Here is a 12,999-nt window from a genome sequence, read left to right as displayed (position 1 = left end):
GATGGCAGACCTGGGGGCTGATGAGTTGTAAGAGGGCTGTTGCCCCCTCTTTCTAACGATTTAAATGCCGAGGTCAGTATTGACCAGCCCTTGAGCCCGCTCCATACTTCCCCCTACCCGGCTATGACGTAGGTAATAGGGTATGTTCACACGGCTTATTTTCTGCCGTTTTTTGGGCTGTAAACGCCCGAAAAACAGTCGAAAAATCGGATGCAGAACGCCTCCAAATATCTGCCCATCGATTGCAATGGGAAAAACGGCGTCCCGTTCCGACGGTCCGTTTTTTTACACAGCCGTTTTGAAAAACGGCCACGTAAAAAAAAACAGCTGCGAAAAAGAAGGGCAGGTCACTTCTTGGGACGTTTTTGGAGCCGTTTATCATAGACTGTATTGAAAGCAACTAAAAAAACGGCTGTAAAAAACGCAGCGAAAATCGCGAGTGGCTTAAAAAACATCTTAAAATCAGGAGCTGACTTTCGCAGCGTTTTTTACGGACGTTTTTGGAGCTGTTTTTCTATAGAATCAATGAAAAACGGCTCCAAAAACGTCCCAAGAAGTGACTTCTTTTTAAATGCCCCGAAATACGCCTGAAAACACTCCGTGTGAACATACCCTTAGGGTTGTCACCATACCAGAATTTGGACTTCGATACCGATGCTACGTGTAGTATTGCGATACTCGATTAGAAGTAAAAACCTAAGTGCAAAAAATAATTAATAATTATATTATAATTAATAATTCCGAGAGCCATAACTTTTTTATTTTTCTGTCCATTAAGTGGTATGGGGGCTTATTTTTTGCGAGATAAGCTGAAATTTTGATACCATTTTGGTGTACATTCGACATTTTGATCACTTTTCGCTATTGACCGCGGCATTTAACGACTTAAACTAGCGGGATCCCGCTCGTTACTCTGAAGTGTCGGCTGTAACATACAGCCGACAACGGCATCGTATGGAGCGGGTTCACTCCGTAAGCCCGTTCCATACTTCCCCTACCCGACTTTGGCGTATGGATATGTCAAATGTCGGGAAGGGGTTAATAATTTAAATAAATACGTTTTTTATTTTATAACAGCGTAAACATAAATGACGCTATAAATGTGTTATTACGGTTGCGACGATACTGAATATGTGTATATTTTATGTATTGAGACTTATTTTAATCTTTATTGTAAAAAATGTGTGTTTTTTTATTTAACATTATTTGTTTTTAACTTTATTTTTAAACATTAATATGCTGACATATATCTATATACTGATAGTACACAGACAGTTGTTAACATACCTAATTATGCCTGTAATGGATTTGCCAGACACAGGTTCTGTGTCGATGCCCGTGGGCAATCAGTCTGCACCTGCTCCTATGTCTGTGAGACTGACTCCATCTTCCACCACAAAGGATGGCAGGCTTAGGAGTGGGAGAGCCTATCACAGCCTGGCCAGACGGAGCTAGTTCCCGCCCACTGTCTATTTATACCTGCCTTTCCTGTTCCTCCTTTGCCTGTGATTCTTCTATGCTTGTTTCCTGGCTTGCTGCTGCTGCTGCTTGTACTACTGATCCTTTGCTTGTTATTGACCTTGGCTTTCTGACCACTCTCCTGCTCAGCGTTTTGTACCTCGCTCTCTCCTGGTTTGACTCGGCTTGTTCACCACTCTTGTTGCTCACGATGTCCCCTTGGGTAGCTTCCCCGTTTCCCTGCTTCTGTGTACCCCTGTCTGTTTTGTCTGTCATGCACTTACTGAGCGTAGGGACCGTCGCCCAGTTGTACCCCGTCGCTTAGGACGGTTCGTTGCAAGTAGGCAGGGACTGAGTGGCGGGTAGATTAGGGCTCACCTGTCTGTCTCCCTACCCTGTCATTACATATTCACAGGCCCATATACCTAGTCTACCCTGGTCCCTGACACATCTATGGACCCGCTTGAGACCCTGGCTCAGCAGATGCAGGGCCTCTCCCTACAGGTCCAGGCCCTGGCTCAGAGGGACAATCTGCGTGATGCTTCCCTGTTAGTGCCCCCCACCTCACCTCTTGAACCCCACCTCAAGTTGCCTGACCGGTTCTCAGGGGACCGGAAGACTTTTTTCTCCTTTCGGGAGAGTTCTAGACTCTATTTTCGCTTAAAGCCCCACTCCTCAGGTTCTGAGAGCCAGCGGGTGGGTATAGAGACCTGCTAGTTAGCTATCCCTCTGCTGTCTCCCTAGATCAGGTTATGGCTTTAGCGGTACGACTTGACCGACGTCTCAGGGAACGACAACTTGAAAGTTTTTGTGCTTTCTCCTCTGACTCCCCCATGATGGCTCCCGAGGTTCCGTTGCTTCATTCTTCCACGGAAAACTCAGATGAATCTATGCAATTTGGGGCCTCCGTGTCCCCCCAACAACGTAGAGAGTTCCGCAGGAAGAATGGTCTCTACTTCTACTGTGGGGATGACAAGCATCAAGTGAACAACTGTCCTGGGCGTAAGAATAAGCAGCCGGAAGAACTTCCACGCCTAAGTGATCATCGGGGAGGTCACTTGGGCGCACAGGTATTTCCCGTAAAGATGAAACCTAATAAAATCTTGCTTCCCTTTCAGGTCTCTTTTGGTGGTAGGTCTGCTACCGGCAGTGCCTTCGTGGATTCAGGGTCTTCTGCTAATATTATGTCTGTGGAATTTGCTATGTCTCTAGCTATGCCATTGATTGATTTGCCTAAACCTGTCCCGGTAGTGGGTATCGACTCCACTCCTCTTGCTAATGGTTATTTTACACAGCATACCCCTGTTTTTGAACTCCTTGTTGGCTCCATGCATTTGGAGCAGTGCTCTGTACTGTTGATGCAGGGATTATCGTCCGATTTGGTTTTAGGCCTTCCCTGGTTGCAGTTGCATAATCCCACGTTTGACTGGAATACTGGGGATCTTACCAAATGGGGTAATGAATGCATGACATCATGTTTTTCTGTTAATTCTATTTCTCTACCTAAGTTTGTTCAGGACTTCGCTGATGTTTTCTCTAAAGAGGCCTCCGAAGTGTTACCTCCTCATAGAGAATACGATTGCGCAATCGGTTTGGTACCAGGAGCTAAGCTCCCTAAGGGTAGGATATTCAATCTCTCTTGTCCCGAACGTGAAGCCATGAGAGAGTATATCCAGGAATGCCTGGCCAAGGGTTACATTCGCCCCTCTACTTCTCCGGTAGGTGCTGGCTTCTTCTTCGTAGGGAAGAAGGATGATGGTCTTAGGCCGTGCATCGCCTACCGGAACTTGAATAAGGTCACTGTAAGGAACCAGTACCGCCTTCCTTTGATTCCTGATCTCTTCAATCAGGTTCAGGGGGCCCAATGGTTCTCTAAGTTTGATCTACGGGGGGCTTATAACCTTATCCGCATCAAAGAGGGGGATGAGTGGAAGACTGCGTTTAACATGCCCGAAGGTCATTTCGAATACCTCGTCATGCCCTTTGGGTTGTGTAATGCTCCCGCGATCTTCCAGAATTTCATAAATGAGATTTTAAGGGAATATCTGGGGGTGTTTCTTGTAGTGTACCTTGATGACATACTTGTGTTTTCCAAGGACTGGTCCTCCCACATTGAGCATGTGAGGAAGGTGCTCCAGGTCCTTCGGGAAAACAAACTGTTTGCTAAGACCGAAAAATGTGTGTTTGGGGTGCAAGAGATACCATTTTTGGGTCAAATCCTCCTCATGAATTCCGCATGGAACCCGCCAAGGTCCAGGCTGTGGCGGAATGGGTCCAACCTGCCTACCGGAAGGCGTTACAGTGCTTCCTGGGATTCGCTAATTATTACAGGAGATTTATTGCTAACTTCTCGGTCATCGCTAAGCCTCTTACGGATCTCACTCGCAAAGGTGCTGATCTCCTCCACTGGCCTCCTGAGGTTGTCCAGGCTTTTGAGGTCCTTAAGAAGTGCTTTATCTCGGCCCCAGTGCTGGTTCAGCCCAACCAAATGGAGCCATTCATCGTGGAGGTTGACGCCTCCGAGGTGGGAGTGGGTGCTGTCTTGTCCCAAGGCACCAGGTCCCTCACCCATCTCCGTCCCTGTGCCTACTTCTCCAGGAAGTTTTCGCCCACTGAGAGTAACTATGATATTGGCAACCGCGAACTCTTAGCCATTAAATGGGCATTTGAAGAGTGGCGTGACTTCCTGGAGGCGGCTAGGCACCAGATAACGGTCCTTACCGACCACAATAATCTGGTTTTCTTAGAATCTGCCCGGAGGTTAAACCCGAGACAAGCTCGATGGGCGTTATTTTTTTACCAGATTCAACTTTTTGGTCACCTATAGGGCTGGGTCTAAAAATATTAAGGCTGACGCACTGTCGCGTAGCTTCATGGCCAGCCCTCCTTCGGAGGAGGATCCTGCTTGTGTTTTGCCTCCAGGTATAATCATTTCCTCTATTGATTCTGATTTAGTCTCCGAAGATGCCGCTGATCAAGGTTCAGCTCCCGGGAACCTTCCTGAGAACAAGCTGTTTGTTCCCCTGCAACTCCGGCTAAGGGTACTTAGGGAAAATCATGACTCTGCACTATCTGGCCATCCAGGCATCCTGGGTACCAAGCACCTCATTGCCAGAAACTACTGGTGGCCTGGGTTGCTTAAAGACGTTAAGGCCTACGTCGCCGCTTGTGAGGTTTCTGCTAGGTCCAAGACTCCCAGGTCCCGACTAGCGGGCTTACTATGTTCTTTGCCCATTCCCCAGAGACCTTGGACGCATATCTCCATGGATTTTATCACCGATTTGCCTCCATCTCAAGGCAAGTCGCTGGTGTGGGTTGTAGTAGACCGCTTCAGTAAGATCTTAGTTACAAGGTTCGGATAGCACTAGGTAATGGTGTGGGTGCATGAGTAGGGGCCCAACCCGATCCAGTAGAGAAACGAAGTACTATGCACACCAATATGGAATTATTTATCCAAGTAAATAATTTATTTATTTGAAGCCAGTGACAGTGCGTGCGACGTTTCGGTCAAAACCTTGACCTTCCTCAGGCACTTTAGTCAATGCTGGTCCTGCGTGGCTGGCGCTGTAAGATTGGCGGGTAACCGGGTCAGTAACTCGTCAGGGGTCTCCCCCTTTTTCTGTAATTTTGGGTTTAATCCACGGTTCTCCTCCGTTTCACCTGGTAATTCCAACAATCCCGAGGTAGATGTCGTTCATCAGGAACTGTGCACAGTCTGGGCCCAGGTTCAGAAGAACCTAGAGGCGTCCCAGGGCATACAAAAGACTCAGGCAGATAGAAGAAGTTCTGCTAACCCCTTGTTTGTGGTCGGGGATCTGGTGTGGCTATCTTCTAAAAATTTCCGCCTTAAAGTCCCGTCTAAGAAGTTTGCTCCCCGGTTTATAGGGCCGTACAAGGTCATTGAAGTCCTTAACCCTGTCTCCTTCCGACTGGAGTTACCCCCGTCTTTCCGAGTGCACAACGTCTTTCATGCCTCCCTCCTTAAACGCTGCTCCCCGTCCTTGGCTCCCTCGAGGAAACCTCCGGTCCCTGTTCTTACACCTGAGGGGGTAGAATTTGAGGTGGCCAAGATTGTGGACAGCAGGATGGTCCAATGCTCCCTCCAGTACCTGGTCCATTGGAGAGGATACGGGCCTGAGGAGAGGACTTGGGTACCCGCCCGGGATGTTCACGCTGGGGTATTGCTCAGGAGGTTCCACCTTCGTTTCCCCAATAAACCAGGTCCACCTAGAAAGGGTCCGGTGGCCCCTCATAAAAGGGGGGGTGCTGTAATGGATTTGCCAGACACAGGTTCTGTGTCGACGCCCATGGGCAATCAGTCTGCACCTGCTCCTATGTCTGTGAGACTGACTCCATCTTCCACCACTCAGGATGGCAGGCTTAGGAGTGGGAGAGCCTATCACAGCCTGGCCAGACAGAGCTAGTTCCCGCCCACTGTCTATTTATACCTGCCTTTCCTGTTCCTCCTTTGCCTGTGATTCTTCTATGCTTGTTTCCTGGCTTGCTGCTGCTGCTTGTACTACTGATCCTCTGCTTGTTATTGACCTTGGCTTTCTGACCACTCTCCTGCTCAGCGTTTTGTACCTCGCTCTCTCCTGGTTTGACTCGGCTTGTTCACCACTCTTGTTGCTCACGGTGTCCCCTTGGGTAGCTTCCCCGTTTCCCTGCTTCTGTGTACCCCTGTCTGTTTTGTCTGTCTTGCACTTACTGAGAGTAGGGACCGTCGCCCAGTTGTACCCTGTCGCTTAGGACGGGTCGTTGCAAGTAGGCAGGGACTGAGTGGCGGGTAGATTAGGGCTCACCTGTCTGTCTCCCTACCCTGTCATTACATATTCACAGGCCCATATACCTAGACTACCCTGGTCCCTGACACATCTATGGACCCCCTTGAGACCCTGGCTCAGCAGATGCAGGGCCTTTCCCTACAGGTCCAGGCCCTGGCTCAGAGGGACAATCTGCGTGATGCTTCCCTGGTAGTGCCCCCCACCTCACCTCTTGAACCCCACCTCAAGTTGCCTGACCGGTTCTCAGGGGACCGGAAGACTTTTTTCTCCTTTCGGGAGAGTTCTAGACTCTATTTTTGCTTAAAGCCCCACTCCTCAGGTTCTGAGAGCCAGCGGGTGGGTATAATTATGTCCCGGCTCCAGGACGGGCCCCAAGAATGGGCCTTCTCCTTGGCTCCTGAAACCCCTGAACTTTCCTCCGTTGATCTTTTCTTTTCTGCTCTAGGGCTCATTTATGACGAGACTGACAAGACTGCCTTTGCCGAGAGTCAGCTGGTGACCTTACGTCAGGGTAAGAGACCTGTAGAGGAGTATTGTTCTGACTTTAGGAAGTGGTGTGTAGCTTCTCGGTGGAATGACCCTGCCTTGAGGTGCCAGTTTAGATTGGGTCTGTCGAACGCCCTGAGAGACCTGCTAGTTAGCTATCCCTCTGCTGACTCCCTAGATCAGGTTATGGCTTTAGCGGTACGACTTGACCGACGTCTCAGGGAACGACAACTTGAACGTTTTTGTGCTTTCTCCTCTGACTCCCCCATGATGGCTCCCGAGGTTCCGTTGCTTCATTCTTCCACGGAAAACTCAGATGAACCTATGCAACTCGGGGCCTCCGTGTCCCCCCAACAACGTAGAGAGTTCCGCAGGAAGAATGGTCTCTGCTTCTACTGTGGAGATGACAAGCATCAAGTGAACAACTGTCCTGGGCGTAAGAATAAGCAGCCGGAAGAACTTCCACGCCTAAGTGATCATCGGGGAGGTCACTTGGGCGCACAGGTATTTCCCGTAAAGATGAAACCTAATAAAATCTTGCTTCCCTTTCAGGTCTCTTTTGGTGGTAGGTCTGCTACCGGCAGTGCCTTCGTGGATTCAGGGTCTTCTGCTAATATTATGTCTGTGGAATTTGCTATGTCTCTAGCTATGCCATTGATTGACTTGCCTAAACCTGTCCGGGTAGTGGGTATCGACTCCACTCCTCTTGCTAATGGTTATTTTACACAGCATACCCCTGTTTTTGAACTCCTTGTTGGCTCCATGCATTTGGAGCAGTGCTCTCTACTGGTGATGCAGGGATTATCGTCCGATTTGGTTTTAGGCCTTCCCTGGTTGCAGTTGCATAGTTCCACGTTTAACTGGAATACTGGTGATCTTACCAAATGGGGTAATGAATGCATGACGTCATGTTTTTCTGTTAATTCTATTTCTCTACCTAAGTTTGTTCAGGACTTCGCTGATGTTTTCTCTAAAGAGGCCTCCGAAGTGTTACCTCCTCATAGAGAATACGATTGCGCAATCGGTTTGGTACCAGGAGCTAAGCTCCCTAAGGGTAGGATATTCAATCTCTCTTGTCCCGAACGTGAAGCCATGAGAGAGTATATCCAGGAATGCCTGGCCAAGGGTTACATTCGCCCCTCTACTTCTCTGGTAGGTGCTTGCTTCTTCTTCGTAGGGAAGAAGGATGGTGGTCTTAGGCCGTGCATCGCCTACCGGAACTTGAATAAGGTCACTGTAAGGAACCAGTACCCCCTTCCTTTGATTCCTGAGATCTTCAATCAGGTTCAGGGGGCCCAATGGTTCTCTAAGTTTGATCTACGGGGGGCTTATAACCTTATCCGCATCAAAGAGGGGGATGAGTGGAAGACTGCGTTTAACATGCCCGAAGGTCATTTCGAATACCTCGTCATGCCCTTTGGGTTGTGTAATGCTCCCGCGGTCTTCCAGAATTTCATAAATGAGATTTTAAGGGAATATCTGGGGGTATTTCTTGTAGTGTACCTTGATGACATACTTGTGTTTTCCAAGGACTGGTCCTCCCACATTGAGCATGTCAGGAAGGTGCTCCAGGTCCTTCGGGAAAACAAACTGTTTGCTAAGACCGAAAAATGTGTGTTTGGGGTGCAAGAGATACCATTTTTGGGTCAAATCCTCCTCATGAATTCCGCATGGAAACCGCCAAGGTCCAGGCTGTGGCGGAATGGGTCCAACCTGCCTACCGGAAGGCGTTACAGTGCTTCCTGGGATTCGCTAATTATTACAGGAGATTTATTGCTAACTTCTCGGTCATCGCTAAACCTCTTACGGATCTCACTCGCAAAGGTGCTGATCTCCTCCACTGGCCTCCTGAGGTTGTCCAGGCTTTTGAGGTCCTTAAGAAGTGCTTTATCTCGGCCCCAGTGCTGGTTCAGCCCAACCAAATGGAGCCATTCATCGTGGAGGTTGACGCCTCCGAGGTGGGAGTGGGTGCTGTCTTGTCCCAGGGTACCAGGTCCCTCACCCATCTCCGTCCCTGTGCTTACTTCTCCAGGAAGTTTTCGCCCACTGAGAGTAACTATGATATTGGCAACCGCGAACTCTTAGCCATTAAATGGGCATTTGAAGAGTGGCGCCACTTCCTGGAGGGGGCTAGGCACCAGATAACGGTCCTTACCGACCACAATAATCTGGTTTTCTTAGAATCTGCCCGGAGGTTAAACCCGAGACAAGCTCGATGGGCGTTATTTTTTTTACCAGATTCAACTTTTTGGTCACCTATAGGGCTGGGTCTAAAAATATTAAAGCTGACGCACTGTCGCGTAGCTTCATGGCCAGCCCTCCTTCGGAGGAGGATCCTGCTTGTGTTTTGCCTCCAGGTATAATCATTTCCTCTATTGATTCTGATTTAGTCTCTGAAGTTGCCGCTGATCAAGGTTCAGCTCCCGGGAACCTTCCTGAGAACAGGCTGTTTGTTCCCCTGCAACTCCGGCTAAGCGTACTTAGGGAAAATCATGACTCTGCACTATCTGGCCATCCAGGCATCCTGGGTACCAAGCACCTCATTGCCAGAAACTACTGGTGGCCTGGGTTGCTTAAAGACGTTAAGGCCTGCGTCGCCGCTTGTGAGGTTTGTGCTAGGTCCAAGACTCCCAGGTCCCGACCAGCGGGCTTACTATGTTCTTTGCCCATTCCCCAGAGACCTTGGACGCATATCTCCATGGATTTTATCACCGATTTGCCTGCATCTCAAGGCAAGTCGCTGGTGTGGGTTGTAGTAGACCGCTTCAGTAAGATCTTAGTTACAAGGTTCGGCACTTTAGTCAATGCTGGTCCTGCGTGGCTGGCGCTGTAACATTGGCGGGTAACCGGGTCAGTAACTCGTCAGGGGTCTCCCCCTTTTTCTGTAATTTTGGGTTTAATCCACGGTTCTCCTCCGTTTCACCTGGTAGTTCCAACAATCCCGAGGTAGATGTCGTTCATCAGGAACTGTGCACAGTCTGGGCCCAGGTTACATAGTTACATAGTTACATAGTTAGTACGGCTGAAAAAAGACACATGTCCATCAAGTTCAACCAAAGGGACGGGAAAAGGGAAGGAAAAATTTCTACACATAGGAGCTAATATTTTTTTGTTCTAGGAAATTATCTAACCCTTTTTTAAAGCCATCTACTGTCCCTGCTGTGACCAGCTCCTGCGGTAGGCTATTCCATAGATTCACAGTTCTCACGGTAAAGAAGCCTTGTCACCTCTGCAGCTTGAACCTTTTTTTCTCCAGACGGAGGGAGTGCCCCCTAGTTTTTTGAGGGGGTTTTACAAGGAACAGGATTTCACCATATTTTTTGTACGTGCCATTAATATATTTATATAAGTTAATCATGTCCCCCCTTAGTTGTCTTTTTTCAAGGCTAAATAGGTTTAATTCTTTCAATCTTTCCTCATAACTTAAATTCTAATGCCCCTAATTAGCTTCGTTGCTCTTCTTTGTATTTTTTCCAACTCCAGGGCATCCTTTCTATGAACTGGAGCCCAGAACTGAACTGCATATTCTAGATGAGGCCTCACTAATGCTTTGTAAAGTGGCAATATTATATCCCTGTCCCGTGAGTCCATGCCTCTTTTAATACACGACAATATCCTGCTGGCCTTTGAAGCAGCTGATTGACACTGCATGCTGTTATTGAGTTTATGATTTACAAGAACACCCAGATCCTTCTCAACAAGTGAATCCGCCAGTGTAGCTCCCCCTAGGACATATGATGCATGCAGGTTGTTGGTACCCAGATGCATAACTTTACATTTATCTACATTAAACTTCATCTGCCAAGTGGAAGCCAAAACACTTAGTTTGTTTAAATCTGCCTGCAATTCATGAACATCTTCCATAGACTGAACTATATTACATAGCTTGGTGTCATCTGCAAAAATAGAAATAGTGCTATTAATCCCATCTTCTATATCATTAATAAATAAGTTGAATAATAGTGGTCCCAGCACTGAACCCTGGGGTACACCACTTATTACCGGGGACCATTCAGAGTAGGAATCATTGACCACAACTCTCTGGATACGGTCCTTGAGCCAATTCTCAATCCAATAACAAACTATATTTTCTAAACCTATAGTCCTTAATTTACCCATTAGGCGTCTATGGGGGACAGTGTCAAATGCCTTTGCAAAGTCCAAAAACACTAAATCCACAGCGGCCCCTCTGTCTAGACTTCTGCTCACCTCTTCATAAAAACAGATTAGGTTAGTTTGACAACTTCTGTCCTTAGTAAAACCGTGCTGGCTGTCACTTATAATGCTATTTATTGTCACATAATCCTGTATATAGTCCCTCAATAGCCCCTCAAACATTTTCCCCACGATGGATGTTAAGCTTACTGGTCTATAATTACCCGGGGAAGACCTAGAGCCCTTTTTGAAAATAGGCACCACATTTGCGCTGCGCCAGTCCCTTGGCACTATACCAGTCACTAGAGATTCTCTGAATATTATGAAAAGGGGGACAGAAATAACTGAACTAAGCTCTTTAAGAATTCTAGGGTGTAACCCATCTGGTCCCGGGGCCTTGTGCACATTTATTTTATTTAATTTAGCTTGGACCATATCTACATTCATCCAATTCAGTATATCAACTGATATATTAACAGCACTGGCACCGGCTACATCAGCTGCTCTTTCTTCTGTTGTATATACAGAAGAACCTAGAGGCGTCCCAGAGCATACAAAAGACTCAGGCAGATAGAAGACGTTCTGCTAACACCTTGTTTGTGGTCGGGGATCTGGTGTGGCTATCTTCTAAAAATTTGCGCCTTAAAGTCCCGACTAAGAAGTTTGCTCCCCGGTTTATAGGGCCGTACAAGGTCATTGAAGTCCTTAACCCTGTCTCCTTCCGACTGGAGTTACCCCCGTCTTTTCGAGTGCACAAAGTCTTTCATGCCTCCCTCCTTAAACGCTGCTCCCCGTCCTTGGCTCCCTCGAGGAAACCTCCGGTCCCTTTTCTCACACCTGAGGGGGTAGAATTTGAGGTGGCCAAGATTGTGGACAGCAGGATGGTCCAAGGCTCCCTCCAGTACCTGGTCCATTGGAGAGGATACGGGCCTGAGGAGAGGACTTGGGTACCCGCCCGGGATGTTCACGCTGGGGTATTGCTCAGGAGGTTCCACCTTCGTTTCCCCAATAAACCAGGTCCACCTAGAAAGGGTCCGGTGGCCCCTCATAAAAGGGGGGGTACTGTAATGGATTTGCCAGACACAGGTTCTGTGTCGACGCCCATGGGCAATCAGTTTGCACCTGCTCCTATGTCTGTGAGACTGACTCCATCTTCCACCACTCAGGATGGCAGGCTTAGGAGTGGGAGAGCCTATCACAGCCTGGCCAGACAGAGCTAGTTCCCGCCCACTGTCTATTTATACCTGCCTTTCCTGTTCCTCCTTTGCCTGTGATTCTTCTATGCTTGTTTCCTGGCTTGCTGCTGCTGCTTGTACACTGATCCTCTGCTTGTTATTGACCTTGGCTTTCTGACCACTCTCCTGCTCAGCGTTTTGTACCTCGCTCTCTCCTGGTTTGACTCGGCTCGTTCACCACTCTTGTTGCTCACGGTGTCCCCGTGGGCAGCTGCCCCGTTTCCCTGCTTCTGTGTACCCCCAGGGCCGCCATCAGGGGGGTATTAGGGGTAGTAGTGTAGGGGGCCCGGCCAAACTTAATTGAAAGGGGGGCCCGGCAACTGCCGCGACTTGCCTTTGGTAGAAAAAAACAGGCCCCTGCAATGGGGCCTGTTTTTTTCACCAAAACAATGTTGTGAGCTGCGGGCCCCCCTCTCGTGAAACACCGCCGTGAGCTGCGGGCCCCCCTCTTATCACCGCGAAACACCGCACGCCCACGCGCGAACAACCAGGCGCGCCGCCGAGAGGGAGGCGGTGCGCCCGCAACACAAGATCTAGGGGGAAGGACAGCCACACTGGACAGCGGCGCAGTCTACTTACCTGCTGGCCCGCCTCCGACTCGTCCTCCTCGTCCTCCTCGTCCGCCTCCGACTCCGCCTCCTTCTTCTCCAGAGCGTGGCTGTGTAAGGAGAGGGGGAGGAGTCTAGTTGTTGCGCGGCGGCAGTTCTACGATCCCCGCCATTTTCTGGCGCCTGGAGCCTGGAGGTGAAGGACGACATCTGGACCGAAGACATCGCCTGAAGAGGACTGGAGTGAGAGCAGCTCTTCTGACTCGGTGAGTAAAGTGTCTCAAAGTGCTGTTTATGTATGGCCCTGTTCACACAGAGTATTTTGCAGGCCGA

Source organism: Rhinoderma darwinii, chromosome 2 (assembly GCF_050947455.1).
Source record: "Rhinoderma darwinii isolate aRhiDar2 chromosome 2, aRhiDar2.hap1, whole genome shotgun sequence".
NCBI lineage: Eukaryota > Metazoa > Chordata > Amphibia > Anura > Rhinodermatidae > Rhinoderma > Rhinoderma darwinii.
Note: the sequence above shows the minus strand (reverse complement) of the source record.